General features: G+C 41.8%; 18 non-coding genes across 18 annotated transcripts; all 18 read right to left on the bottom strand.

The window, feature by feature from the left end:
* Positions 1-585: 585 nt before the first annotated feature.
* Positions 586-658, bottom strand: trnar-ucg (transfer RNA arginine (anticodon UCG)). Its single transcript has one exon. It is a non-coding gene; the product is annotated as a tRNA-Arg (tRNA).
* Positions 659-1,304: 646 nt separating this feature from the next.
* trnar-ucg (transfer RNA arginine (anticodon UCG)) lies at positions 1,305-1,377 on the bottom strand. The gene has a single exon. It is a non-coding gene; the product is annotated as a tRNA-Arg (tRNA).
* A 646-nt stretch (positions 1,378-2,023) lies between these two features.
* trnar-ucg (transfer RNA arginine (anticodon UCG)) lies at positions 2,024-2,096 on the bottom strand. Its single transcript has one exon. It is a non-coding gene; the product is annotated as a tRNA-Arg (tRNA).
* A 1,116-nt stretch (positions 2,097-3,212) lies between these two features.
* Positions 3,213-3,285, bottom strand: trnar-ucg (transfer RNA arginine (anticodon UCG)). The gene has a single exon. It is a non-coding gene; the product is annotated as a tRNA-Arg (tRNA).
* Positions 3,286-4,650: 1,365 nt separating this feature from the next.
* Positions 4,651-4,723, bottom strand: trnar-ucg (transfer RNA arginine (anticodon UCG)). Its single transcript has one exon. It is a non-coding gene; the product is annotated as a tRNA-Arg (tRNA).
* A 646-nt stretch (positions 4,724-5,369) lies between these two features.
* trnar-ucg (transfer RNA arginine (anticodon UCG)) lies at positions 5,370-5,442 on the bottom strand. Its single transcript has one exon. It is a non-coding gene; the product is annotated as a tRNA-Arg (tRNA).
* A 647-nt stretch (positions 5,443-6,089) lies between these two features.
* trnar-ucg (transfer RNA arginine (anticodon UCG)) lies at positions 6,090-6,162 on the bottom strand. The gene has a single exon. It is a non-coding gene; the product is annotated as a tRNA-Arg (tRNA).
* Positions 6,163-6,809: 647 nt separating this feature from the next.
* On the bottom strand, positions 6,810-6,882 carry trnar-ucg (transfer RNA arginine (anticodon UCG)). The gene has a single exon. It is a non-coding gene; the product is annotated as a tRNA-Arg (tRNA).
* A 647-nt stretch (positions 6,883-7,529) lies between these two features.
* On the bottom strand, positions 7,530-7,602 carry trnar-ucg (transfer RNA arginine (anticodon UCG)). Its single transcript has one exon. It is a non-coding gene; the product is annotated as a tRNA-Arg (tRNA).
* A 646-nt stretch (positions 7,603-8,248) lies between these two features.
* On the bottom strand, positions 8,249-8,321 carry trnar-ucg (transfer RNA arginine (anticodon UCG)). The gene has a single exon. It is a non-coding gene; the product is annotated as a tRNA-Arg (tRNA).
* Positions 8,322-8,967: 646 nt separating this feature from the next.
* trnar-ucg (transfer RNA arginine (anticodon UCG)) lies at positions 8,968-9,040 on the bottom strand. The gene has a single exon. It is a non-coding gene; the product is annotated as a tRNA-Arg (tRNA).
* A 646-nt stretch (positions 9,041-9,686) lies between these two features.
* On the bottom strand, positions 9,687-9,759 carry trnar-ucg (transfer RNA arginine (anticodon UCG)). The gene has a single exon. It is a non-coding gene; the product is annotated as a tRNA-Arg (tRNA).
* Positions 9,760-10,406: 647 nt separating this feature from the next.
* On the bottom strand, positions 10,407-10,479 carry trnar-ucg (transfer RNA arginine (anticodon UCG)). The gene has a single exon. It is a non-coding gene; the product is annotated as a tRNA-Arg (tRNA).
* Positions 10,480-11,125: 646 nt separating this feature from the next.
* Positions 11,126-11,198, bottom strand: trnar-ucg (transfer RNA arginine (anticodon UCG)). The gene has a single exon. It is a non-coding gene; the product is annotated as a tRNA-Arg (tRNA).
* Positions 11,199-11,844: 646 nt separating this feature from the next.
* On the bottom strand, positions 11,845-11,917 carry trnar-ucg (transfer RNA arginine (anticodon UCG)). The gene has a single exon. It is a non-coding gene; the product is annotated as a tRNA-Arg (tRNA).
* Positions 11,918-12,563: 646 nt separating this feature from the next.
* Positions 12,564-12,636, bottom strand: trnar-ucg (transfer RNA arginine (anticodon UCG)). The gene has a single exon. It is a non-coding gene; the product is annotated as a tRNA-Arg (tRNA).
* Positions 12,637-13,282: 646 nt separating this feature from the next.
* trnar-ucg (transfer RNA arginine (anticodon UCG)) lies at positions 13,283-13,355 on the bottom strand. Its single transcript has one exon. It is a non-coding gene; the product is annotated as a tRNA-Arg (tRNA).
* Positions 13,356-14,530: 1,175 nt separating this feature from the next.
* Positions 14,531-14,603, bottom strand: trnar-ucg (transfer RNA arginine (anticodon UCG)). The gene has a single exon. It is a non-coding gene; the product is annotated as a tRNA-Arg (tRNA).
* Positions 14,604-27,875: the final 13,272 nt, after the last annotated feature.

Below are 27,875 nucleotides of genomic sequence, written 5' to 3'. Positions count from 1 at the left end.
TTGTGAACCTGTCCGAATGAGGAAAGCTAGTGATATTTAACAAGTACGAAGACACTCTATCACTCCATCTTGCGATGCAGAATCAGACAGAATATTTCTCAGGCCTTGCAGTCTTTGATTATTAAAGTTGAAGAACAATGTCCGAGCTTTTCAATGCAACAAGAACAAAGCCTTATTTCGGGAAACTAAGAACATTTCCAAATTAGCTGAGCTAATGAAATTAAACGATCACAAAGAGACTCGACCCGTCAATATTGTGATTAGAAGGTAGGCACATTCTCCACTATGCCAGGCTAACTACTCAAGTTTCTCCAATATGACAACATAAAGACTTTGCTTTCCAACAATAGACATCAACATTTTGAACCTGTCCGAATGAGGAAAGATGGTGATTTTTGACAAGTAGGAAGAGGCTCGATCGTTCAATCTTGTGCTACAGAATCAAACACAATGTTTCTCAGGCCACGAAGTCTTAAGATTATTAAAGTTGCATAACAATGTCCTAGCTTTTCAAAGAAACAAGAACAAAACCTTATTTCGGGAAATTTTAAACATTTCCAAATGACCTGAGCTATTCAATTTAAACGACCACGAAGGGACTCGAACCCTCAATCTTCTGATTCGAAGTCAGACGCCTTATCCATTAGGCCACGCAGTCTACATCATATAGACCTATATGACATCATACAGATTTTGCTTTGCAACAATAGACATCAAAATTGTGAACCTGTCCGAATGAGGAAAGCTAGTGATATTTAACAAGTACGAAGACACTCTATCACTCCATCTTGCGATGCAGAATCAGACAGAATATTTCTCAGGCCTTGCAGTCTTTGATTATTAAAGTTGAATAACAATGTCCGAGCTTTTCAATGCAACAAGAACAAAGCCTTATTTCGGGAAACTAAGAACATTTCCAAATTAGCTGAGCTAATGAAATTAAACGATCACAAAGAGACTCGACCAGTCAATATTGTGATTAGAAGGTAGGCACATTCTCCACTATGCCAGGCTAACTACTCAAGTTTCTCCAATATGACAACATACAGACTTTGCTTTCCAACAATAGACATCAACATTTTGAACCTGTCCGAATGAGGAAAGATGGTGATTTTTGACAAGTAGGAAGAGGCTCGATCGTTCAATCTTGTGCTACAGAATCAAACACAATGTTTCTCAGGCCACGAAGTCTTAAGATTATTAAAGTTGCATAACAATGTCCTAGCTTTTCAAAGAAACAAGAACAACACCTTATTTCGGGAAATTTTAAACATTTCCAAATGACCTGAGCTATTCAATTTAAACGACCACGAAGGGACTCGAACCCTCAATCTTCTGATTCGAAGTCAGACGCCTTATCCATTAGGCCACGCAGTCTACATCATATAGACCTATATGACATCATACAGATTTTGCTTTGCAACAATAGACATCAAAATTGTGAACCTGTCCGAATGAGGAAAGCTAGTGATATTTAACAAGTACGAAGACACTCTATCACTCCATCTTGCGATGCAGAATCAGACAGAATATTTCTCAGGCCTTGCAGTCTTTGATTATTAAAGTTGAATAACAATGTCCGAGCTTTTCAATGCAACAAGAACAAAGCCTTATTTCGGGAAACTAAGAACATTTCCAAATTAGCTGAGCTAATGAAATTAAACGATCACAAAGAGACTCGACCCGTCAATATTGTGATTAGAAGGTAGGCACATTCTCCACTATGCCAGGCTAACTACTCAAGTTTCTCCAATATGACAACATACAGACTTTGCTTTCCAACAATAGACATCAACATTTTGAACCTGTCCGAATGAGGAAAGATGGTGATTTTTGACAAGAACGAAGAGGCTCGATCGTTCAATCTTGTGCTACAGAATCAAACACAATGTTTCTCAGGCCTCGAAGTCTTAAGATTATTAAAGTTGCATAACAATGTCCTAGCTTTTCAAAGAAAGAAGAACAACACCTTATTTCGGGAAATTTTAAACATTTCCAAATGATCTGAGCTGTTCAATTTAAACGACCACGAAGGGACTCGAACCCTCAATCTTCTGATTCGAAGTCAGACGCCTTATCCATTAGGCCACGCAGTCTACATCATATAGACCTATATGACATCATACAGATTTTGCTTTGCAACAATAGACATCAAAATTGTGAACCTGTCCGAATGAGGAAAGCTAGTGATATTTAACAAGTACGAAGACACTCTATCACTCCATCTTGCGATGCAGAATCAGACAGAATATTTCTCAGGCCTTGCAGTCTTTGATTATTAAAGTTGAATAACAATGTCCGAGCTTTTCAATGCAACAAGAACAAAGCCTTATTTCGGGAAACTAAGAACATTTCCAAATTAGCTGAGCTAATGAAATTAAACGATCACAAAGAGCCTCGACCCGTCAATATTGTGATTAGAAGGTAGGCACATTCTCCACTATGCCAGGCTAACTACTCAAGTTTCTCCAATATGACAACATACAGACTTTGCTTTCCAACAATAGACATCAACATATTGAACCTGTCCGAATGAGGAAAGATGGTGATTTTTGACAAGAACGAAGAGGATCGATCGTTCAATCTTGTGCTAAAGAATCAAACACAATGTTTCTCAGGCCACGAAGTCTTAAGATTATTAAAGTTGCATAACAATGTCCTAGCTTTTCAAAGAAACAAGAACAACACCTTATTTCTTGCGATGCAGAATCAGACAGAATATTTCTCAGGCCTTGCAGTCTTTGATTATTAAAGTTGAATAACAATGTCCGAGCTTTTCAATGCAACAAGAACAAAGCCTTATTTCGGGAAACTAAGAACATTTCCATATTAGCTGAGCTAATGAAATTAAACGATCACAAAGAGACTCGACCCGTCAATATTGTGATTAGAAGGTATGCACATTCTCCACTATGCCAGGCTAACTACTCAAGTTTCTCCAATATGACAACATACAGACTTTGCTTTCCAACAATAGACATCAACATTTTGAACCTGTCCGAATGAGGAAAGATGGTGATTTTTGACAAGAACGAAGAGGCTCGATCGTTCAATCTTGTGCTACAGAATCAAACACAATGTTTCTCAGGCCTCGAATTCTTAAGATTATTAAAGTTGCATAACAATGTCCTAGATTTTCAAAGAAAGAAGAACAACACCTTATTTCGGCAAATTTTAAACATTTCCAAATGATCTGAGCTGTTCAATTTAAACGACCACGAAGGGACTCGAACCCTCAATCTTCTGATTCGAAGTCAGACGCCTTATCCATTAGGCCACGCAGTCTATATCATATAGACCTATATGACATCATACAGATTTTGCTTTGCAACAATAGACATCAAAATTGTGAACCTGTCCGAATGAGGAAAGCTAGTGATATTTAACAAGTACGAAGACACTCTATCACTCCATCTTGCGATGCAGAATTAGACAGAATATTTCTCAGGCCTTGCAGTCTTTGATTATTAAAGTTGAATAACAATGTCCGAGCTTTTCAATGCAACAAGAACAAAGCCTTATTTCGGGAAACTAAGAACATTTCCATATTAGCTGAGCTAATGAAATTAAACGATCACAAAGAGACTCGACCCGTCAATATTGTGATTAGAAGGTATGCACATTCTCCACTATGCCAGGCTAACTACTCAAGTTTCTCCAATATGACAACATACAGACTTTGCTTTCCAACAATAGACATCAACATTTTGAACCTGTCCGAATGAGGAAAGATGGTGATTTTTGACAAGTAGGAAGAGGCTCGATCGTTCAATCTTGTGCTAAAGAATCAAACACAATGTTTCTCAGGCCACGAAGTCTTAAGATTATTAAAGTTGCATAACAATGTCCTAGCTTTTCAAAGAAACAAGAACAACACCTTATTTCGGGAAATTTTAAACATTTCCAAATGACCTGAGCTATTCAATTTAAACGACCACATAGGGACTCAAACCCTCAATCTTCTGATTCGAAGTCAGACGCCTTATCCATTAGGCCACGCAGTCTACATCATATAGACCTATATGACATCATACAGATTTTGCTTTGCAACAATAGACATCAAAATTGTGAACCTGTCCGAATGAGGAAAGCTAGTGATATTTAACAAGTACGAAGACACTCTATCACTCCATCTTGCGATGCAGAATCAGACAGAATATTTCTCAGGCCTTGCAGTCTTTGATTATTAAAGTTGAAGAACAATGTCCGAGCTTTTCAATGCAACAAGAACAAAGCCTTATTTCTGGAAACTAAGAACATTTCCAAATTAGCTGAGCTAATGAAATTAAACGATCACAAAGAGCCTCGACCCGTCAATATTGTGATTAGAAGGTAGGCACTTTCTCCACTATGCCAGGCTAACTACTCAAGTTTCTCCAATATGACAACATAAAGACTTTGCTTTCCAACAATAGACATCAACATTTTGAACCCGTCCGAATGAGGAAAGATGGTGATTTTTGACAAGTAGGAAGAGGCTCGATCGTTCAATCTTGTGCTACAGAATCAAACACAATGTTTCTCAGGCCACGAAGTCTTAAGATTATTAAAGTTGCATAACAATGTCCTAGCTTTTCAAAGAAACAAGAACAAAACCTTATTTCGGGAAATTTTAAACATTTCCAAATGACCTGAGCTATTCAATTTAAACGACCACGAAGGGACTCGAACCCTCAATCTTCTGATTCGAAGTCAGACGCCTTATCCATTAGGCCACGCAGTCTACATCATATAGACCTATATGACATCATACAGATTTTGCTTTGCAACAATAGACATCAAAATTGTGAACCTGTCCGAATGAGGAAAGCTAGTGATATTTAACAAGTACGAAGACACTCTATCACTCCATCTTGCGATGCAGAATCAGACAGAATATTTCTCAGGCCTTGCAGTCTTTGATTATTAAAGTTGAATAACAATGTCCGAGCTTTTCAATGCAACAAGAACAAAGCCTTATTTCGGGAAACTAAGAACATTTCCAAATTAGCTGAGCTAATGAAATTAAACGATCACAAAGAGACTCGACCAGTCAATATTGTGATTAGAAGGTAGGCACATTCTCCACTATGCCAGGCTAACTACTCAAGTTTCTCCAATATGACAACATACAGACTTTGCTTTCCAACAATAGACATCAACATTTTGAACCTGTCCGAATGAGGAAAGATGGTGATTTTTGACAAGTAGGAAGAGGCTCGATCGTTCAATCTTGTGCTACAGAATCAAACACAATGTTTCTCAGGCCACGAAGTCTTAAGATTATTAAAGTTGCATAACAATGTCCTAGCTTTTCAAAGAAACAAGAACAACACCTTATTTCGGGAAATTTTAAACATTTCCAAATGACCTGAGCTATTCAATTTAAACGACCACGAAGGGACTCGAACCCTCAATCTTCTGATTCGAAGTCAGACGCCTTATCCATTAGGCCACGCAGTCTACATCATATAGACCTATATGACATCATACAGATTTTGCTTTGCAACAATAGACATCAAAATTGTGAACCTGTCCGAATGAGGAAAGCTAGTGATATTTAACAAGTACGAAGACACTCTATCACTCCATCTTGCGATGCAGAATCAGACAGAATATTTCTCAGGCCTTGCAGTCTTTGATTATTAAAGTTGAATAACAATGTCCGAGCTTTTCAATGCAACAAGAACAAAGCCTTATTTCGGGAAACTAAGAACATTTCCAAATTAGCTGAGCTAATGAAATTAAACGATCACAAAGAGACTCGACCCGTCAATATTGTGATTAGAAGGTAGGCACATTCTCCACTATGCCAGGCTAACTACTCAAGTTTCTCCAATATGACAACATACAGACTTTGCTTTCCAACAATAGACATCAACATTTTGAACCTGTCCGAATGAGGAAAGATGGTGATTTTTGACAAGTAGCGAAGAGGCTCGATCGTTCAATCTTGTGCTACAGAATCAAACACAATGTTTCTCAGGCCTCGAAGTCTTAAGATTATTAAAGTTGCATAACAATGTCCTAGCTTTTCAAAGAAACAAGAACAACACCTTATTTCGGGAAATTTTAAACATTTCCAAATGATCTGAGCTGTTCAATTTAAACGACCACGAAGGGACTCGAACCCTCAATCTTCTGATTCGAAGTCAGACGCCTTATCCATTAGGCCACGCAGTCTACATCATATACACCTATATGACATCATACAGATTTTGCTTTGCAACAATAGACATCAAAATTGTGAACCTGTCCGAATGAGGAAAGCTAGTGATATTTAACAAGTACGAAGACACTCTATCACTCCATCTTGCGATGCAGAATCAGACAGAATATTTCTCAGGCCTTGCAGTCTTTGATTATTAAAGTTGAATAACAATGTCCGAGCTTTTCAATGCAACAAGAACAAAGCCTTATTTCGGGAAACTAAGAACATTTCCAAATTAGCTGAGCTAATGAAATTAAACGATCACAAAGAGACTCGACCCGTCAATATTGTGATTAGAAGGTAGGCACATTCTCCACTATGCCAGGCTAACTACTCAAGTTTCTCCAATATGACAACATACAGACTTTGCTTTCCAACAATAGACATCAACATTTTGAACCTGTCCGAATGAGGAAAGATGGTGATTTTTGACAAGTAGCGAAGAGGCTCGATTGTTCAATCTTGTGCTACAGAATCAAACACAATGTTTCTCAGGCCACGAAGTCTTAAGATTATTAAAGTTGCATAACAATGTCCTAGCTTTTCAAAGAAACAAGAACAACACCTTATTTCGGGAAATTTTAAACATTTCCAAATGATCTGAGCTGTTCAATTTAAACGACCACGAAGGGACTCGAACCCTCAATCTTCTGATTCGAAGTCAGACGCCTTATCCATTAGGCCACGCAGTCTACATCATATAGACCTATATGACATCATACAGATTTTGCTTTGCAACAATAGACATCAAAATTGTGAACCTGTCCGAATGAGGAAAGCTAGTGATATTTAACAAGTACGAAGACACTCTATCACTCCATCTTGCGATGCAGAATCAGACAGAATATTTCTCAGGCCTTGCAGTCTTTGATTATTAAAGTTGAATAACAATGTCCGAGCTTTTCAATGCAACAAGAACAAAGCCTTATTTCGGGGAAACTAAGAACATTTCCAAATTAGCTGAGCTAATGAAATTAAACGATCACAAAGAGACTCGACCCGTCAATATTGTGATTAGAAGGTAGGCACATTCTCCACTACGCCAGGCTAACTACTCAAGTTTCTCCAAAATGACAACATACAGACTTTGCTTTCCAACAATAGACATCAACATTTTGAACCTGTCCGAATGAGGAAAGATGGTGATTTTTGACAAGTAGGAAGAGGCTCGATCGTTCAATCTTGTGCTACAGAATCAAACACAATGTTTCTCAGGCCACGAAGTCTTAAGATTATTAAAGTTGCATAACAATGTCCTAGCTTTTCAAAGAAACAAGAACAACACCTTATTTCGGGAAATTTTAAACATTTCCAAATGACCTGAGCTATTCAATTTAAACGACCACGAAGGGACTCGAACCCTCAATCTTCTGATTCGAAGTCAGACGCCTTATCCATTAGGCCACGCAGTCTACATCATATAGACCTATATGACATCATACAGATTTTGCTTTGCAACAATAGACATCAAAATTGTGAACCTGTCCGAATGAGGAAAGCTAGTGATATTTAACAAGTACGAAGACACTCTATCACTCCATCTTGCGATGCAGAATCAGACAGAATATTTCTCAGGCCTTGCAGTCTTTGATTATTAAAGTTGAATAACAATGTCCGAGCTTTTCAATGCAACAAGAACAAAGCCTTATTTCGGGAAACTAAGAACATTTCCAAATTAGCTGAGCTAATGAAATTAAACGATCACAAAGAGACTCGACCCGTCAATATTGTGATTAGAAGGTAGGCACATTCTCCACTATGCCAGGCTAACTACTCAAGTTTCTCCAATATGACAACATACAGACTTTGCTTTCCAACAATAGACATCAACATTTTGAACCTGTCCGAATGAGGAAAGATGGTGATTTTTGACAAGTAGGAAGAGGCTCGATCGTTCAATCTTGTGCTACAGAATCAAACACAATGTTTCTCAGGCCACGAAGTCTTAAGATTATTAAAGTTGCATAACAATGTCCTAGCTTTTCAAAGAAACAAGAACAACACCTTATTTCGGGAAATTTTAAACATTTCCAAATGATCTGAGCTATTCAATTTAAACGACCACGAAGGGACTCGAACCCTCAATCTTCTGATTCGAAGTCAGACGCCTTATCCATTAGGCCACGCAGTCTACATCATATAGACCTATATGACATCATACAGATTTTGCTTTGCAACAATAGACATCAAAATTGTGAACCTGTCCGAATGAGGAAAGCTAGTGATATTTAACAAGTACGAAGACACTCTATCACTCCATCTTGCGATGCAGAATCAGACAGAATATTTCTCAGGCCTTGCAGTCTTTGATTATTAAAGTTGAATAACAATGTCCGAGCTTTTCAATGCAACAAGAACAAAGCCTTATTTCGGGAAACTAAGAACATTTCCAAATTAGCTGAGCTAATGAAATTAAACGATCACAAAGAGACTCGACCCGTCAATATTGTGATTAGAAGGTAGGCACATTCTCCACTATGCCAGGCTAACTACTCAAGTTTCTCCAATATGACAACATACAGACTTTGCTTTCCAACAATAGACATCAACATTTTGAACCTGTCCGAATGAGGAAAGATGGTGATTTTTGACAAGTACGAAGAGGCTCGATCGTTCAATCTTGTGCTACAGAATCAAACACAATGTTTCTCAGGCCACGAAGTCTTAAGATTATTAAAGTTGCATAACAATGTCCAAGCTTTTCAAAGAAACAAGAACAACACCTTATTTCGGGAAATTTTAAACATTTCCAAAAGATCTGAGCTATTCAATTTAAACGACCACGAAGGGACTCGAACCCTCAATCTTCTGATTCGAAGTCAGACGCCTTATCCATTAGGCCACGCAGTCTACATCATATAGACCTATATGACATCATACAGATTTTGCTTTGCAACAATAGACATCAAAATTGTGAACCTGTCCGAATGAGGAAAGCTAGTGATATTTAACAAGTACGAAGACACTCTATCACTCCATCTTGCGATGCAGAATCAGACAGAATATTTCTCAGGCCTTGCAGTCTTTGATTATTAAAGTTGAATAACAATGTCCGAGCTTTTCAATGCAACAAGAACAAAGCCTTATTTCGGGAAACTAAGAACATTTCCAAATTAGCTGAGCTAATGAAATTAAACGATCACAAAGAGACTCGACCCGTCAATATTGTGATTAGAAGGTAGGCACATTCTCCACTATGCCAGGCTAACTACTCAAGTTTCTCCAATATGACAACATACAGACTTTGCTTTCCAACAATAGACATCAACATTTTGAACCTGTCCGAATGAGGAAAGATGGTGATTTTTGACAAGTAGGAAGAGGCTCGATCGTTCAATCTTGTGCTACAGAATCAAACACAATGTTTCTCAGGCCTCGAAGTCTTAAGATTATTAAAGTTGCATAACAATGTCCTAGCTTTTCAAAGAAACAAGAACAACACCTTATTTCGGGAAATTTTAAACATTTCCAAATGATCTGAGCTGTTCAATTTAAACGACCACGAAGGGACTCGAACCCTCAATCTTCTGATTCGAAGTCAGACGCCTTATCCATTAGGCCACGCAGTCTACATCATATACACCTATATGACATCATACAGATTTTGCTTTGCAACAATAGACATCAAAATTGTGAACCTGTCCGAATGAGGAAAGCTAGTGATATTTAACAAGTACGAAGACACTCTATCACTCCATCTTGCGATGCAGAATCAGACAGAATATTTCTCAGGCCTTGCAGTCTTTGATTATTAAAGTTGAATAACAATGTCCGAGCTTTTCAATGCAACAAGAACAAAGCCTTATTTCGGGAAACTAAGAACATTTCCAAATTAGCTGAGCTAATGAAATTAAACGATCACAAAGAGACTCGACCCGTCAATATTGTGATTAGAAGGTAGGCACATTCTCCACTATGCCAGGCTAACTACTCAAGTTTCTCCAATATGACAACATACAGACTTTGCTTTCCAACAATAGACATCAACATTTTGAACCTGTCCGAATGAGGAAAGATGGTGATTTTTGACAAGTAGCGAAGAGGCTCGATCGTTCAATCTTGTGCTACAGAATCAAACACAATGTTTCTCAGGCCTCGAAGTCTTAAGATTATTAAAGTTGCATAACAATGTCCTAGCTTTTCAAAGAAACAAGAACAACACCTTATTTCGGGAAATTTTAAACATTTCCAAATGATCTGAGCTGTTCAATTTAAACGACCACGAAGGGACTCGAACCCTCAATCTTCTGATTCGAAGTCAGACGCCTTATCCATTAGGCCACGCAGTCTACATCATATAGACCTATATGACATCATACAGATTTTGCTTTGCAACAATAGACATCAAAATTGTGAACCTGTCCGAATGAGGAAAGCTAGTGATATTTAACAAGTACGAAGACACTCTATCACTCCATCTTGCGATGCAGAATCAGACAGAATATTTCTCAGGCCTTGCAGTCTTTGATTATTAAAGTTGAATAACAATGTCCGAGCTTTTCAATGCAACAAGAACAAAGCCTTATTTCGGGAAACTAAGAACATTTCCAAATTAGCTGAGCTAATGAAATTAAACGATCACAAAGAGACTCGACCCGTCAATATTGTGATTAGAAGGTAGGCACATTCTCCACTATGCCAGGCTAACTACTCAAGTTTCTCCAATATGACAACATACAGACTTTGCTTTCCAACAATAGACATCAACATTTTGAACCTGTCCGAATGAGGAAAGATGGTGATTTTTGACAAGTAGGAAGAGGCTCGATCGTTCAATCTTGTGCTACAGAATCAAACACAATGTTTCTCAGGCCACGAAGTCTTAAGATTATTAAAGTTGCATAACAATGTCCTAGCTTTTCAAAGAAACAAGAACAACACCTTATTTCGGGAAATTTTAAACATTTCCAAATGATCTGAGCTATTCAATTTAAACGACCACGAAGGGACTCGAACCCTCAATCTTCTGATTCGAAGTCAGACGCCTTATCCATTAGGCCACGCAGTCTACATCATATACACCTATATGACATCATACAGATTTTGCTTTGCAACAATAGACATCAAAATTGTGAACCTGTCCGAATGAGGAAAGCTAGTGATATTTAACAAGTACGAAGACACTCTATCACTCCATCTTGCGATGCAGAATCAGACAGAATATTTCTCAGGCCTTGCAGTCTTTGATTATTAAAGTTGAATAACAATGTCCGAGCTTTTCAATGCAACAAGAACAAAGCCTTATTTCGGGAAACTAAGAACATTTCCAAATTAGCTGAGCTAATGAAATTAAACGATCACAAAGAGACTCGACCCGTCAATATTGTGATTAGAAGGTAGGCACATTCTCCACTATGCCAGGCTAACTACTCAAGTTTCTCCAATATGACAACATACAGACTTTGCTTTCCAACAATAGACATCAACATTTTGAAACTGTCCGAATGAGGAAAGATGGTGATTTTTGACAAGTACGAAGAGGCTCGATCGTTCAATCTTGTGCTACAGAATCAAACACAATGTTTCTCAGGCCTCGAAGTCTTAAGATTATTAAAGTTGCATAACAATGTCCTAGCTTTTCAAAGAAACAAGAACAACACCTTATTTCGGGAAATTTTTTACATTTCCAAATGACCTGAGCTGTTCAATTTAAACGACCACGAAGGGACTCGAACCCTCAATCTTCTGATTCGAAGTCAGACGCCTTATCCATTAGGCCACGCAGTCTACATCATATAGACCTATATGACATCATACAGATTTTGCTTTGCAACAATAGACATCAAAATTGTGAACCTGTCCGAATGAGGAAAGCTAGTGATATTTAACAAGTACGAAGACACTCTATCACTCCATCTTGCGATGCAGAATCAGACAGAATATTTCTCAGGCCTTGCAGTCTTTGATTATTAAAGTTGAATAACAATGTCCGAGCTTTTCAATGCAACAAGAAAAAAGCCTTATTTCGAGAAACTGAGAACATTTCCAAATTAGCTGAGCTAATGAAATTAAACGATCACAAAGAGACTCGACCCGTCAATATTGTGATTCGAAGGTAGGCACATTCTCCACTATGCCAGGCTAACTACTCAAGCTTCTCCAATATGACAACATACAGACTTTGCTTTCCAACAATAGACATCAACATTTTGAACCTGTCCGAATGAGGAAAGATGGTGATTTTTGACAAGTACGAAGAGGCTCGATCGTTCAATCTTGTGCTACAGAATCAAACACAATGTTTCTCAGGCCACGAAGTCTTAAGATTATTAAAGTTGCATAACAATGTCCTAGCTTTTCAAAGAAACAAGAACAACACCTTATTTCGGGAAATTTTAAACATTTCCAAATGACCTGAGCTATTCAATTTAAACGACCACGAAGGGACTCGAACCCTCAATCTTCTGATTCGAAGTCAGACGCCTTATCCATTAGGCCACGCAGTCTACATCATATACACCTATATGACATCATACAGATTTTGCTTTGCAACAATAGACATCAAAATTGTGAACCTGTCCGAATGAGGAAAGCTAGTGATATTTAACAAGTACGAAGACACTCTATCACTCCATCTTGCGATGCAGAATCAGACAGAATATTTCTCAGGCCTTGCAGTCTTTGATTATTAAAGTTGAATAACAATGTCCGAGCTTTTCAATGCAATAAGAACAAAGCCTTATTTCGGGAAACTAAGAACATTTCCAAATTAGCTGAGCTAATGAAATTAAACGATCACAAAGAGACTCGACCCGTCAATATTGTGATTAGAAGGTAGGCACATTCTCCACTATGCCAGGCTAACTACTCAAGTTTCTCCAATATGACAACATACAGACTTTGCTTTCCAACAATAGACATCAACATTTTGAAACTGTCCGAATGAGGAAAGATGGTGATTTTTGACAAGTACGAAGAGGCTCGATCGTTCAATCTTGTGCTACAGAATCAAACACAATGTTTCTCAGGCCTCGAAGTCTTAAGATTATTAAAGTTGCATAACAATGTCCTAGCTTTTCAAAGAAAGAAGAACAACACCTTATTTCGGGAAATTTTAAACATTTCCAAATGATCTGAGCTATTCAATTTAAACGACCACGAAGGGACTCGAACCCTCAATCTTCTGATTCGAAGTCAGACGCCTTATCCATTAGGCCACGCAGTCTACATCATATACACCTATATGACATCATACAGATTTTGCTTTGCAACAATAGACATCAAAATTGTGAACCTGTCCGAATGAGGAAAGCTAGTGATATTTAACAAGTACGAAGACACTCTATCACTCCATCTTGCGATGCAGAATCAGACAGAATATTTCTCAGGCCTTGCAGTCTTTGATTATTAAAGTTGAATAACAATGTCCGAGCTTTTCAATGCAACAAGAAAAAAGCCTTATTTCGAGAAACTAAGAACATTTCCAAATTAGCTGAGCTAATGAAATTAAACGATCACAAAGAGCCTCGACCCGTCAATATTGTGATTAGAAGGTAGGCACGTTCTCCACTATGCCAGGCTAACTACTCAATTTTCTCCAATATGACAACATAAAGACTTTGCTTTCCAACAATAGACATCAACATTTTGAACCTGTCCGAATGAGGAAAGATGGTGATTTTTGACAAGTACGAAGAGGCTCGATCGTTCAATCTTGTGCTACAGAATCAAACACAATGTTTCTCAGGCCACGAAGTCTTAAGATTATTAAAGTTGCATAACAATGTCCTAGCTTTTCAAAGAAACAAGAACAACACCTTATTTCGGGAAATTTTAAACATTCCCAAATGACCTGCACTATTCAATTTAACTTTCCTCTTCAATCTTGCGATGCAGAATCAGACAGAATATTTCTCAGGCCTTGCAGTCTTTGATTATTAAAGTTGAATAACAATGTCCGAGCTTTTCAATGCAATAAGAACAAAGCCTTATTTCGGGAAACTAAGAACATTTCCAAATTAGCTGAGCTAATGAAATTAAACCATCACAAAGAGACTCGAACCGTCAATATTGTGATTAGAAGGTAGGCACATTCTCCACTATAACAGGCTAACTACTCGAATTTCTCCAATATGACAACATACAGACTTTGCTTTCCAACAATAGACATCAACATTTTGAACCTGTCCGAATGAGGAAAGATGGTGATTTTTGACAAGTACGAAGAGACTCGATCCTTCAATCTTGTGCTACAGAATCAAACACAATGTTTCTCAGGCCTCGAAGTCTTAAGATTATTAAAGTTGCATAACAATGCCCTAGCTTTTCAAAGAAACAAGAACATGCCTTATTTCAGCAAATTTTAAACATTTCCAAACGATCTGAGCTGTTCAATTTAAACGACCACGAAGGGACTCGAACCCTCAATCTTCTGATTCGAAGTCAGACACCTTATCCATTAGGCCACGCAGTCTACATCATATACACCTATATGACATCATACAGATTTTGCTTTGCAACAATAGACATCAAAATTGTGAACCTGTCCGAATGAGGAAAGCTAGTGATATTTAACAAGTACGAAGACACTCTATCACTCCATCTTGCGATGCAGAATCAGACAGAATAATTCTCAGGCCTTGCAGTCTTTGATTATTAAAGTTGAATAACAATGTCCGAGCTTTTCAATGCAATAAGAACAAAGCCTTATTTCGGGAAACTAAGAACATTTCCAAATTAGCTGAGCTAATGAAATTAAACGATCACAAAGAGACTCGACCCGTCAATATTGTGATTAGAAGGTAGGCACATTCTCCACTATGCCAGGCTAACTACTCAAGTTTCTCCAATATGACAACATACAGACTTTGCTTTCCAACAATAGACATCAACATTTTGAAACTGTCCGAATGAGGAAAGATGGTGATTTTTGACAAGTACGAAGAGGCTCGATCGTTCAATCTTGTGCTACAGAATCAAACACAATGTTTCTCAGGCCTGGAAGTCTTAAGATTATTAAAGTTGCATAACAATGTCCTAGCTTTTCAAAGAAACAAGAACAACACCTTATTTCGGGAAATTTTTAACACTTCCAAATGACCTGAGCTATTCAGTTTAAACAACCACGAAGCGACCACGCAATAGCCTATGACATCATGAATCAGAATTTGCTTTGCAACAGTAGACATCAAAATTGTGAACCTGTCCGAATGAGGAAAGCTAGTGATATTTTACAAGTACGAAGACACTCTATCACTCCATCTTGCGATGCAGAATCAGACAGAATATTTTTCAGGCCTTGCAGTCTTTGATTATTAAAGTTGAATAACAATGTCCGAGCTTTTCAATGCAACAAGAACATTTTATAACAATAAAACATATCTATGTGCGTCTTATCAATGCTATAATAATACTCCACAACCTTACCCTTTTCCCCTCAAAAAACGCATAATTCCTCCCACAAAAAAAATCATACCTAACAAAGCTCAAAACAACAATCAACAAATGCACATTTACCCCATCACATTTATCACACACACCAAATAAAACCAATTCATCCCACACATACTTTCCCCCAAAAAAACTCCCCCAATTTTTTCTGATTATTTCCTTTACTTTCCTAAAAAAAACTTTCAATTCCTCACATTCTACAAATAAATGTAATCAAGTTTCTAGTACCCTACCACATATATCGCATTCTATTTTTATTTCTTTATTAGTTTGATGCATCACTACTTTTGTGAATATACGATTATGTCTTATTTTAAAATCATTATTTTCACATTCCAATTTATTTCCAGGTAAGTATACATTTTTCCATAAGACATTAACATCCAACTTTGGAAACAGGTCTACCCACATCTTCTCAGCAGCAGGCCTGTCAGTAACTAGTAACATTTTATAAAAAACATTTGTTCTGACACTAGACAATGCCTTCCATTTATCCCCATTGCCAATATATAGATTTGGCAGTACATACAAATCTTCCCTAATTTCATCTCTATTTATGACTGAAACCCAGTCTGCTGGAATGATACTTTTCACCCTTTCAAAAACATGCAATATAGTACCTTTCCAAACGGTATCATCCACATCATTCACAGTGTCATAAATAACCTGGTCTCTTAGAAAGCCAGGAATAACTTCATATACAAAGTCTTTAATAAATCTCAGTCCAGCCCACATAAAAATGGGATTATACAACACATTATCATTAAACACAATTTTGGGATTTAAAAACACAGGTTGATTCAGTATTATATCCTTATGCTCACTCACATATTGAACGTGAGGAAGAAGTTCACCCCACGCACGAAACACTTCCTGATAAAACAAAGGAACATGTTCATACATTGGCTTCTTCCAAACCATCAATAGCCCACTCTCTTCACATCCTCCATAATCATACAAATAATTCCGAAAGAAACTCTTCCACCAATATTCTTCCTCACCATATAAGTACTTCTGCATAATTTTAATTCTTAATGCTTTTCGTTTAGCATCAATGTCCACTAATTTAAGACCCCCATCTTTATAATCTGCAGCAAGAGTAGACCTAGATATCCTTGGACCTTTGCCATCCCACAAGAAGGTGGATACAATAGAATTCAGTTATTTTAAAACCCACTCAGGCATCTGAAACACACCCATGACATATAAACATTTAGATAACAATAAAGAATTTGCTACCACAACTTTCCCTTTCAATTTTAAATTTCTCAATCTCCAAAATGACAGAATTTGTTTGATTTTATTTATTATTAAAGCTGTAAAACAATTTCCTAGTTTTTCAATGCAACAAGAGACAAATCTAATCTAGGGAAATTGTGAACATGTCCAAATTAGATGAGCTAATGCAATAACAAAAGGACTCGATCTCTCAATGTTCTGAGTTGAAGTCAGACGCCTTATCCAATAGGCCACGCAGTCTACGCCATATGTGTTTGACAAATTGTTTACCTGAGCATAACCCCAAAACTAAAGACTTATTAGCCAGGCCAACTGTTGTTTATGATTTTGTTGTCATGGAGGACTGATTGGGCTCATTGATTCGAGCTGAAAAATAAATGCTGCACTCATGGAATGGCATGCTTTGAGCGCTACTGAAAAGGGCTATTTACATGTGGAAAATGAATGCCATATGCTGCATTTGCTATAGGCCTATTGTTTACCTTTTTGTTGGTGACACTTTGATATCCCTCTGTTTTGGTAAAAAAACTTAGGGATGGACTAGAGAAATATAACCACTCTCAGATGAATAGACAGAGATATGGATGCAAGGACTGACCATTCATGATGTCAAAATTATTGCTTTAACCATGTTATGAGGCTATATACAGTGTTTGTTTACATTTACAATGTTTAAAAACATTGGAGAAAAACAAGCTTATATTTTGGGTTCTCATGGAGTGTGACAGTTGAACTAAGCTCATGAGGCATGTATAACTTATATTCTTCAAGAATCAGTGGATATATATACATGCGGAGGGAAGTAAGCATCGTGTGTCTTTCATCTGCTGCAGTAAGTTTCCATGGCCGACCAATGCGTCTACGGTCCTCAACGTTGCCCATTTCTCTGTGCTTCTTCAAAAGAGCTTGGACAGCACATCTGGAAACCCCTGTCTGCCAAGAAATTTCTGCCTGGGAGAGACCTTGCTGATGCAGTTCAACTACCTTGTGTCTTGTTGCTGTGCTCAGTCTTTCCATGGTGTAGGACTTTTGACAGTAAACTGTCTTCAGCAACCTCACCCTGACAGTAAACTGTCTTCAGAAACCTCACCTTGTTAGCTGAGTTTGGCTGTTCCTCACAAAGTTTTATTCCTCCTACACAGCTGTTTCTGTTTCAGTTAATAATTGTGTTTCAACCTACATATTGATGATCATTAGCATCTGTTTGGTATAATTGTTTAATCATACACCTAACTATATGCCTACAAAATCCCTGAAGATGACCTACCTGCCGAGTTCCTTCAAAAACTGCGTGCAAGGGTACCTACAAGAATTGATGCTGTTCTGAAGACAAAGTGTGGTCACACCAAATATGGATTTGATTTAGATTTTGGTTCTGTTCACTCTCTTTGCATTTAGTTAATTGATAAATATAATGTCACAACGTCTACAGAAGGTGGCGCCTCTCCCCGTTCGGGCGGCGCTCGGCGGTCGTCGTCGCCGGCCTACTAGCTGCCACCGATCTCCTTTACTTTTTCATTTGGTGATGTCTGTTTTTGTTAGCACCTGTTCTGAGTTAGTTCATTAGTCGGGGTATTTAGTCTGTCTGTTTTTGGTTTGGGATTGTGCGGGATTATTTTGTGTTATTGTATTGTAGGTTGGGGATTTGATTTTCCTCTGCCATTCGGTATTAGGCTATAGGGTTTGCTGGGCTGCGTCCCGACTCGATTTAGGGTTCTTACCTGTCGCTTGAGTTCTGTACCCTGCCTTGTTTTACAGCACTTTTGGACTGTGTTCATTAAAACGTGTTTTCCCACGTACCTTAGTCTCCTGTGCCTGACTTCACCCCTCCTGCATGTTAGAGTCGCATGACAGAATCCCGCACCGAAATCCTGGAGTCAGCAGGAGCGGAAGCACCAACCCCGTCCATGGAGGAACGGGTTACCCAGCACGCCACCATCCTACATCGCCTGGCTACGGCTATGGACCAGGTGTTGGCGCGTCTGGAGAGCTGGGAGAGAAGCGCTCCCCCACCCACGCCAGCAGCGGTTCAACACCCTGAGCCCCTACCAGCGCCGACGGAGTCCAACCACAGTGGGATTAAGCTCGCGCTCCTGAGGGGGTTCGATGGGGCGGCCGCTGGGTGTAAGGGGTTCCTTCTCCAGCTGGAGCTGTACCTAGCGACCGTTCGCCCCACTCCCTCGGAAGAGGAGAGTGTGAGTGTCCTTGTCTCTTGTCTCACGGGTAGAGCCCTAGAATGGGCCAATGTCGTCTGGGAGGGTCCGGACTCGGCTAGGGACAATTACCCGGAGTTCACCCGCCGCTTCCGGGCTGTATTCGATCTTCCACCGGAGGGCAAAGCGGCGGGTGAGCGACTGTTCCATCTGAGACAGGAGACGAGGAGTGCCCAGGACTTCGCCCTGGAGTTCTGGACCCTAGCCGCTGGAGTGGGGGGGAATGAAAGGGCCCTGATTGATCACTACCGCTGTAGCCTGAGAGAGGACGTCTGCCGGGTGCTGGCATGTCGGGACACCACCATCACCCTGGACCAGCTCTTCGATCTGTCCATCAGACTGGACAACCTGTGGGTGTTCCAATCGGGCCCTTTTCATTCCACCTCCCAGTCCTCCTGCTCCAAATCCCATGGAGATAGGGGGGGCTGCAGCTAGGAAGACCGGAGGGGGAGTCTTCTCCTGCGCCGACTGTGGTCGCAGAGGGCACACTGCCGACCGGTGCTGGAGAGGCTTGCCCGAGAGTTCAGATGGCAGGCAGAGCACCACTTCGATGCCTCAGGTGAGTCAGCACCAGCCTCACCCAGAGCCCCCTGTCGGCCACATGCATACCTTAGTTTCTTTTCCTGAGTTTTCCCCTCACTCCCAGCATAAGGCGCTAGTTGATTCAGGCGTGGCTGGTAGTTTTATGGACCGTTGAGTCGCCAATAAGTTAGGGATTCCCCTGGTTCAGTTGGACCAACCCTTCCCCGTGCACGCCCTAGACAGTCGACCACTTGGGTCAGGCCTGGTTAGGGAGGTCACTGTGCCACCTCTGACCTGCTTGCCTCCCTACCTCTGCGGAAGCACAGTTCCTGCTCAGCCCAGTCAAAACTGTTCGCTGCTCTGGCAGCAATGGTCTGGCACCAATTGGCCCAATGGTGGAACAAGCTCCCTCACGATACCAGGACAGCGGAGTCAATCACTACCTTCCGGAGACACCTGAAACCCCACCTCTTTAAGGAATACCTGGGATAGGATTAAGTAATCCTTCTAACCCTCCCCCCCCAAAAAAAGATATAGATGTACTATTGTAAAGTGGTTGTTCCACTGGATATCATGAAGGTGAATGCACCAATTTCTAAGTCGCTCTGGATAAGACCGTCTGCTAAATGACGTAAATTTAAATGTAAATGTTATGGTGATGCGGGGGGGGGGGGTCATGAGGAGCGTATCAGCCTCTTCCTCATTGATTCCCCGGCGTTTCCGGTGGTGCTGGGAATTCCCTGGCTGGCCACTCACAATCCTAAAATTTTGTGGAGACAGAGGGCTCTTAAGGGGTGGTCGAGGGAGTGCTCGGGCAGGTGAATAGGGGTTTCCATCGGTGCGACTACGGTGGAGAGTCCAGACCAAGTCTCTACCGTGCACATTCCCTCAGAATATGCCGATTTGGCTATCGCCTTCAGTAAAACGAAGGCGACTCAATTACCACCTCATCGACGAGGAGATTGTGCGATAAACCTCCAGGCTAACGCTGCACTTCCCAGGAGTCACGTGTATCCTCTGTCTCAGGAGGAGACAGTGGCTATGGAGACATACGTCACTGAGTCCTTGAGGCAGGGATACAGTCGGCCATCCAAATCACCTGTCTCCTCGAGCTTCTTTCGTGTGAAGAAAAAGGAGGGAGGTTTGTGTCCGTGCATTGACTATAGAGGTCTAAATTCCATCACGGTGGGTTTCAGTTACCCGCAACCTCTCATCGCTATGGCGGTGGAGTCATTTCTCGGGGCACGCTTCTTCACAAAACTGGATCTCAGGATCGCGTACAATTTGGTGTGTATCCGAGATGGGGACAAGTGGAAAAACGCATTTGGTACCACATCTGGCCATTATGAGTATCTCGTCATGCCGTATGGGTTGAAGAATGCTCCAGCCATCTTCCAATCCTTTGTGGACGAGATTCTCCGGGACCTGCTCGGTCAGGGTGTGGTGGTGTACATCGATGACATTCTGATCTACTCCGCCACACACGCCGCGCATGTGTCTCTAGTGCGTAAAGTGCTTGGGCGACTGTTGGAGCATGACCTGTACGTCATGGCCGAGAAATGTGAGGTCTCCAAACAAGCCGTCTCTTTTTTGGGGTATCGCATTTCCATATCCGGGGTGGTGATGGAATGTGACCGCATTGCGGCCGTGCGTAATTGGCCGACTCCGACCATGGTTAAGGAGGTGCAGCGGTTCTTAGGGTTTGCCAATTACTACCGGAGGTTTATCCAGGGCTTTGGGTAGGTGGCGGCTCCCAATACCTCACTGATGAAGGGGGGCCCAGTGCGGCTGCGGTGGTCGGCGGAGGCGGACGGAGCCTTTTGTCGGCTGAAAACCCTGTTTACCGAAGCCCCAGTGCTGGCGCATCCGGACCCCTCTTTGCCTTTCATAGTGGAGGTGGACGCGTCCGAGGCTGGGGTTAGAGCTGTGCTGTCACAGCGTTCGGGCGTGCTTTCTTTTCTAAGAAGCTGAGTCCGGCGGAGAGTAACTATGATGTGGGGGACAGGGAGCTGCTAGCCGTGGTCAGGGCCCTGAAGGTGTGGAGACATTGGCTTGAGGGGGCGCAACACCCTTTTCTCATATGGACTGAGCACCGTAATCTGGAGTACATCCGGGCGGCGAGGAGACTGAACCCTCGCCAAGCGGGCTATGTTTTTCACGAGATTCCAGTTCACTATCTCGTACATACCAGGTTCCCGGAACACCAAGGCCGACGCACTGTCTCGTCTCCACGACTCCGAGGAGCGGTCCATCGACCATACTCCCATACTTCCGGCCTCCTGTCTGGTGGCACCGGTGGTCTGGTAGGTGGATGCGGACATCGAGCGGGCATTGCAGTCAGAACCTACTCCACCTCAGTGTCCCGCGGGTCAGAAGTACGTCCTGCTTGGTGTCCGCGATCGACTGCTCCAGTGGTCGCATACGCTACCCTCCTCGGGTCATCCAGGGATTGAGCGGACGGTGCGGGGTCTTAGAGGGAAGTACTGGTGGCCCACTTTGGTGAAGGACGTGAGGCTCTATGTCTCCTCCTGTTCGGTGTGCGCCGAGTGTAAGGCCCCTAGACACCTGCCTAGAGGGAAACTACAGCCCCTCCCCATTCCACAGCGACCATGGTCCCACCTGTCGGTGGATTTCCTCACGCATCTCCCGCCGTCTCAGGGGAACACCACGATCCTGGTCGTTGTGGATCGGTTCTCTAAGTCCTGCCGTCTACTCCCTTTGCCCGGTCTTCCTACGGCAGAGCCTCAGAGCCAGACTGAGTCTCCTGCGGTGGAGGATTGGGTACAGCGCTCTAAGGAGACCTGGAGCACCGTCCAGGAATCCCTTAAACGGGCTGTTGGACGGCACAAGGAGAGCGCTGACCGCCGCCGCAGCGAGGCCCCCGTGTTTACCCCGGGGGACAGGGTCTGGCTCTCAACCCGGAACCTGCCCCTCCGCCTGCCCTGCCGGAAGTTGGGTCCGCGATTTGTGGGGCTGTTTAAAGTCATGAAAAGAATAACCGAGGTGTGTTATAGGTTGCAGCTCCCTTCATATTACCGTATTAACCCCTCGTTTCATATGTCTCTCTTCAGGCCGGTGGTAGCTGGTCCACCACAGGACGCTGAGGTGCGGGAGGTCCCTCCGCCACCCCCTGGACATCGGGGGGAGCCCGGCGTACACAGTCCAGTCCATCTTGGACTCCAGGCGTCGGGTAGGGGGCCTGCAGTACCTCGTGGACTGAAAGGGGTACGATCCGGAGGAGAGGTGCTGGGAACCAGTGGAGGACATCTTGGATCCATCACTGTTGCGGGAATTCCTCACCCTCCATCCAGATCGACCTGCGCCTCGCCCTCCGGGTCGTCCTCGAGGCCGGCATCGGCGCGCTGCGGGAGCCGCGCGTCAGGGGGGTACTGTCACAACGTCTACAGAAGGTGGCGCCTCTCCCCGTTCGGGTGGCGCTCAGCGGTCGTCGTCGCCAGCCTACTAGCTGCCACCGATCTCCTTTACTTTTTAATTTGGTGATTTTTGTTAGCACCTGTTTTGAGTTAGTCTGTCTGTTTTTGGTTTGGGATTGTGCGGGATTATTTTGTGTCATTGTATTGTAGGTTGGGGATTTGATTTTCCTCTGCCGTTCGGTATTAGGCTATAGGGTTTGCTGGGCTGCGTCCCGACTCGATTTAGGGTTCTTACCTGTCGCTTGAGTTCTGTACCCTGCCTTGTTTTACGGCACTTTTGGACTGTGTTCATTAAAACGTGTTTTCCCACGTACCTTAGTCTCCTGCGCCTGACTTCACCCCTCCTGCATGTTAGAGTCGCATGACATATAATCAATTAACAAGTCTATTTTTGAAAGCATTCTTACTTTACAGCATTTTTAAACACCTGCCTAAAACTTTTGCATAGTACTGTATATATAAACTCAGCAAAAAAAGAAACATCCCTTTTTCAGGACCCTGTCTTTCAAAGATAATTTGTAAAAATCCAAATAACTTCTCAGATCTTCATTGTAAAGGGTTTATTAAACACTGTTTCCCATGCTTATTCATTGAACCATAAACAATTAATGAACATGCACCTGTGGAACGGTCATTAAGACACTAACAGCTTACAGACAGTAGGTAATTAAGGTCACAGTTATGGAAACGTAGGACACTAAAGAGGCCTTTCTACTGACCCAGGGTCCCTGCTCTTCTGCATGAACGTGCTTTAGGCATGCTGCAAGGAGGCATGAGGACTGCAGATGTGGCCAGGGCAATAAATTGCAATGTCCGTACTGTGAGACGCCTAAGACAGCGCTACAGGGAGACAGGACGGACAGCTGATTGTCCTCAATGTGGCAGACCACCTGAAACAACACCTGCACAGGATCGGTACATCCGAACATCACATCTGCGGGACAGGTACAAGATGGCAACAACAACTGCCCGAGTTACACCAGGAACGCACAATCCCTCCATCAGTGCTCAGACTGTCCGCAATAGGCTGACAGAGTCTAGACTGAGGGCTTGTAGGCCTGTTGTAAGACAGGTCCTCACCAGACATCACCGGCAACAACGTCGCCTATGGGCACAAACCCACTGTCGCTGGACCAGACAGGACTGGCAAAAAGTGCTCTTCACTGACGAGTCACGGTTTGGCCGGATTCGCGTTTATTGAGGCCTGTACTCTGGAGCGGGATTGATTTGAAGGTGGAGGGTCCACCATGGTCTGGGGTGGTGTGTCACAGCATCATCGGACTGAACTTGTTGTCATTGCAGGCAATCTCAACGCTGTGCGTTACAGTGAAGACATCCTCGTCCCTCATGTGGTACCCTTCCTGCAGGCTCATCCTGACATGACCCTCCAGCATGACAATGCCACCAGCTATACTGCTCGTTCTGTGCGTGATTTCCTGCAAGACAGGTATGTCAATGTTCTGCCATGGCCAGCGAAGAGCACAGATCTCAATCCCATTGAGCACGTCTGGGACCTGTTGGATCGGAGGGTGAGGGCTAGGGCCATTCCCCCCAGAAATGTCCGGGAACTTGCAGGTGCCTTGGTGGAAGAGTGGGGTAACATCTCACAGCAAGAACTGGCAAATCTGGTGTAGTTCATGAGGAGGAGATGCACTGCAGTACTTAATGCAGCTGGTGGCCACACCAGATAGTGACTGTTACTTTTGATTTTGACCCCCCCTTTGTTCAGGGACACATTATTCCATTTCTGTTAGTAACATGTCTGTGGAACTTGTTTTATTTATGTCTCAGTTGTTGAATCTAGTCATGTTCATAGAAATATTTACACATGTTAAGTTTGCTGAAAATAAACACAGTTGACAATGAGAGGACGTTTGTTTTTTTTGCTGAGTTTATATACACTACCGTTCAAAAGTTTGGGGTCACTTAGAAATGTCCTCGTTTTGAAAGAAAAGCAATTTTTTGTCCATTTAATAAAATAACAGCAAATTTATCAGAAATACAGTGTAGACATTGTTAATGTTGTAAATGACTATTTTAGCTGGAAACGGATGATTTTATTATGGAATATCTACATAGGCATACCAAGGCCCATTATCAGCAACCATCACTCCTGTGTTCCAATGGCACGTTGTGTTAACTAATCCAAGTTTATTGTTTCAAAAGGCTAAATGATCATTAGAAAAGCCTTTTGCAATTATGTTAGCACAGCTGAAAACTGTTGTTCTGATTAAAGAAGCAATAAAACTGGCCTTCTTTAGACTAGTTGAGTATCTGGAGAATCAGCATTTGTGGGTTCGATTACAGGCTCAAAATGGCCAGAAACAAAGAACTTTCTTCTGAAACTCTTCAGTCTATTCTTGTTCTGAGAAATGAAGGCTATTCCATGCGAGAAATTGCCAAGAAACTGAAGATCTCATACAACGCTGTGTACTACTCCCTTCACAGAATAGTGCACACTGGCTCTAACCAGAATAGAAAGAGGAGTGGGAGGCCCCGGTGCACAACTGAGCAAGAAGACAAGTACTTTAGAGTGTCTAGTTTGAGAAACAGATGCCTCACAAGTCCTTAACTGGCAGCTTCATTAAATTGTACCCGCAAAACACCAGTTTCAACGTCAACAGTGAAGAGGCGACTCCGGGATGTTGGCCTTCTTAGGCAGAGTTGCAAAGAAAAAGCCATATCTCAGACTGTAGGGAATTTAGGAACCTATCTAAATGAGGAAAGCTAATAATATTTAACAACTACAAAAGGGACTCTATCCCTCAATGTTGTGAAGAAGAATCAGACACGTTAACCTCTAGGGGCTAGGGGGCAGTATTTTCACGGCCGGATGAAAAACGTACCCAATTTAAACAGGTTACTACTGGCCCAGAAAATAGAATATGCATATTATTAGTAGATTTGGATAGAAAACACTCTGCAGTTTCTAAAACTGTTTGAATGGTGTCTGTGAGTATAACAGAACTCACATGGCAAGCAAAAAACCTGAGAAAAATTGAATCAGGAAGTGGGAGAAATTAGAAATGTAGTTTTTGTTTTGAATCCCTTGAAAAACTACAGTGACATAGGATTTAGGTTGCACCTATTAACTCTTCCATTGGCTGTCCACAATCTTTAGGAACTGGTTTCAACCGTCATCTGTTATCGGGCAGATAATTATGGCTCAGTCAATCACTGGCCAGTCTGAGGAGAGTGTCTTATGACGCGCATGCACGTGACTTTGTTGGTTTTTTATTTTTCTTCTGGGATGAATATGTATTGCCCGGTTGTAAAATTATAGCAATTTTACGTAAAAAAAAACCCCTAAAGGATTGATTGTAAACATCGTTTGACATGTTTCTACAAACGGTAATGGAACTTTGAACATTTCGTCTATGGATTTGCGTCCACGCCACATGGCATTGTAAAGTGTTCTGGATGGGTCAACAAAACGGACGTATTTGGACATAAATGATGGACTTTGCAGAACAAATGAACATTTCTTGTGGAAGTGGGTGCCCATCCGAGTGCATTCCGCCGAAGAGCAACAAAGGTAAGTAAATATTTCGAACATATTTTTAGAGATTTGTCGACGCCGTGGTTGTAGGCTAACTGTATAGCTTAGCATTGAAGGCTAAGTTCTGTATTCAGAATATTGAACAATGTGCTTTTTCCGTAACGTTATTTTGAAATCTGACAAAGTGGTTGCATAAAGGAGTAGATTATCTCTAATTCTTTAAATAATTGTTATAAATTCTATCAACGTGTATGAGTTGTTCTGTAAATTAATTGTGCCTATTCACCGACAGTTATGGGGAGAAAACATTTTCTGAACGTCACGCGCCAATGTAAAAATTGGGTTTTTGGATATAAATATAAACTTGATCGAACAAAAAATGCATGTATTGTCTAACATGATGTCCTAGGAGTGTCATCTGATGAAGATTGTCAAAGGTTAGTGCTTAATTTTAGCTGTATATCTGGTTTTGTGATGGCTATCGTGCTTGGAAAATTGCTTCTTTTTTTTGTTGCTGAGGTGCTATACTAAAATAATCTAATGTTTTGCTTTCACCGTAAAGCCTTTTTGAAATCGGACAATGTGATTGGATTAACGAGTAGAGTATCTTTAAAATGCCGTATAATACTTGAATTTTAATTTTGAGATTATTTTGTTTTGAATATCGCGCCGTGCTAGCTCACTGGTTGTTGTCCAACCAATCCCGTTATCGGGATTGTATCCTCAAGATTAGGACGCACAGTCTGAGATTATTAGCACTATATAACAATATCCTATTTTTTTCCATAAACGAGACATATTTTATACACGCAATATTTCTCAGGTGTCATACCCTGATCTGTTTCACCTGTCTTTGTGCTTGTCTCCACCACCTCCAGCTGTCGCCTATCTCCCCATTATCCCCAGTGTATTTATTCCTGTGTTCTCTGTTTGTCTGTTGCCAGTTCGTTTTGTTTTGTGAAACCTACCAGCGTTTACCCCCTTGCTCCTGTCTGTTGTTGTTCCTGTTTTCTAGTCTTTCCCGGTTTTGACCTTTGTGCCTGCCCTGACCCTGAGCCTGCCTGCTGTTCTATACCTTGCCACACCTCTCTGGATTATTGACCCCTGCCTGCCCTGACCCTGAGACTGCCTGCCATTCTGGACCTGTTGCACCCTTTCTGGATTACTGACCTCTGCCTGCCCTTGACCTGTCGTTTGCCTGCCCCTGTACTAGTCTGCACCTGGGTCATACATGAAACCTGATAGTACGAACTGGCCATGACTGACCCAGCAGACTCAGACCAGCCCCACAATGCTGTCTCCCTGCAAGGAGCCACCATTGGAAGACACAAGCAGTTACTTCAAGGTCTTATGGAGGGACTCCAGACCCTGGCAGAACATCATGACCA

Source organism: Salmo salar, chromosome ssa01, assembly GCF_905237065.1.
Source record: "Salmo salar chromosome ssa01, Ssal_v3.1, whole genome shotgun sequence".
Classification (NCBI taxonomy): domain Eukaryota; kingdom Metazoa; phylum Chordata; class Actinopteri; order Salmoniformes; family Salmonidae; genus Salmo; species Salmo salar.
The sequence above is the reverse complement of the archived record's forward strand: the minus strand, read 5'-3'. Positions and strand labels throughout refer to the sequence as shown.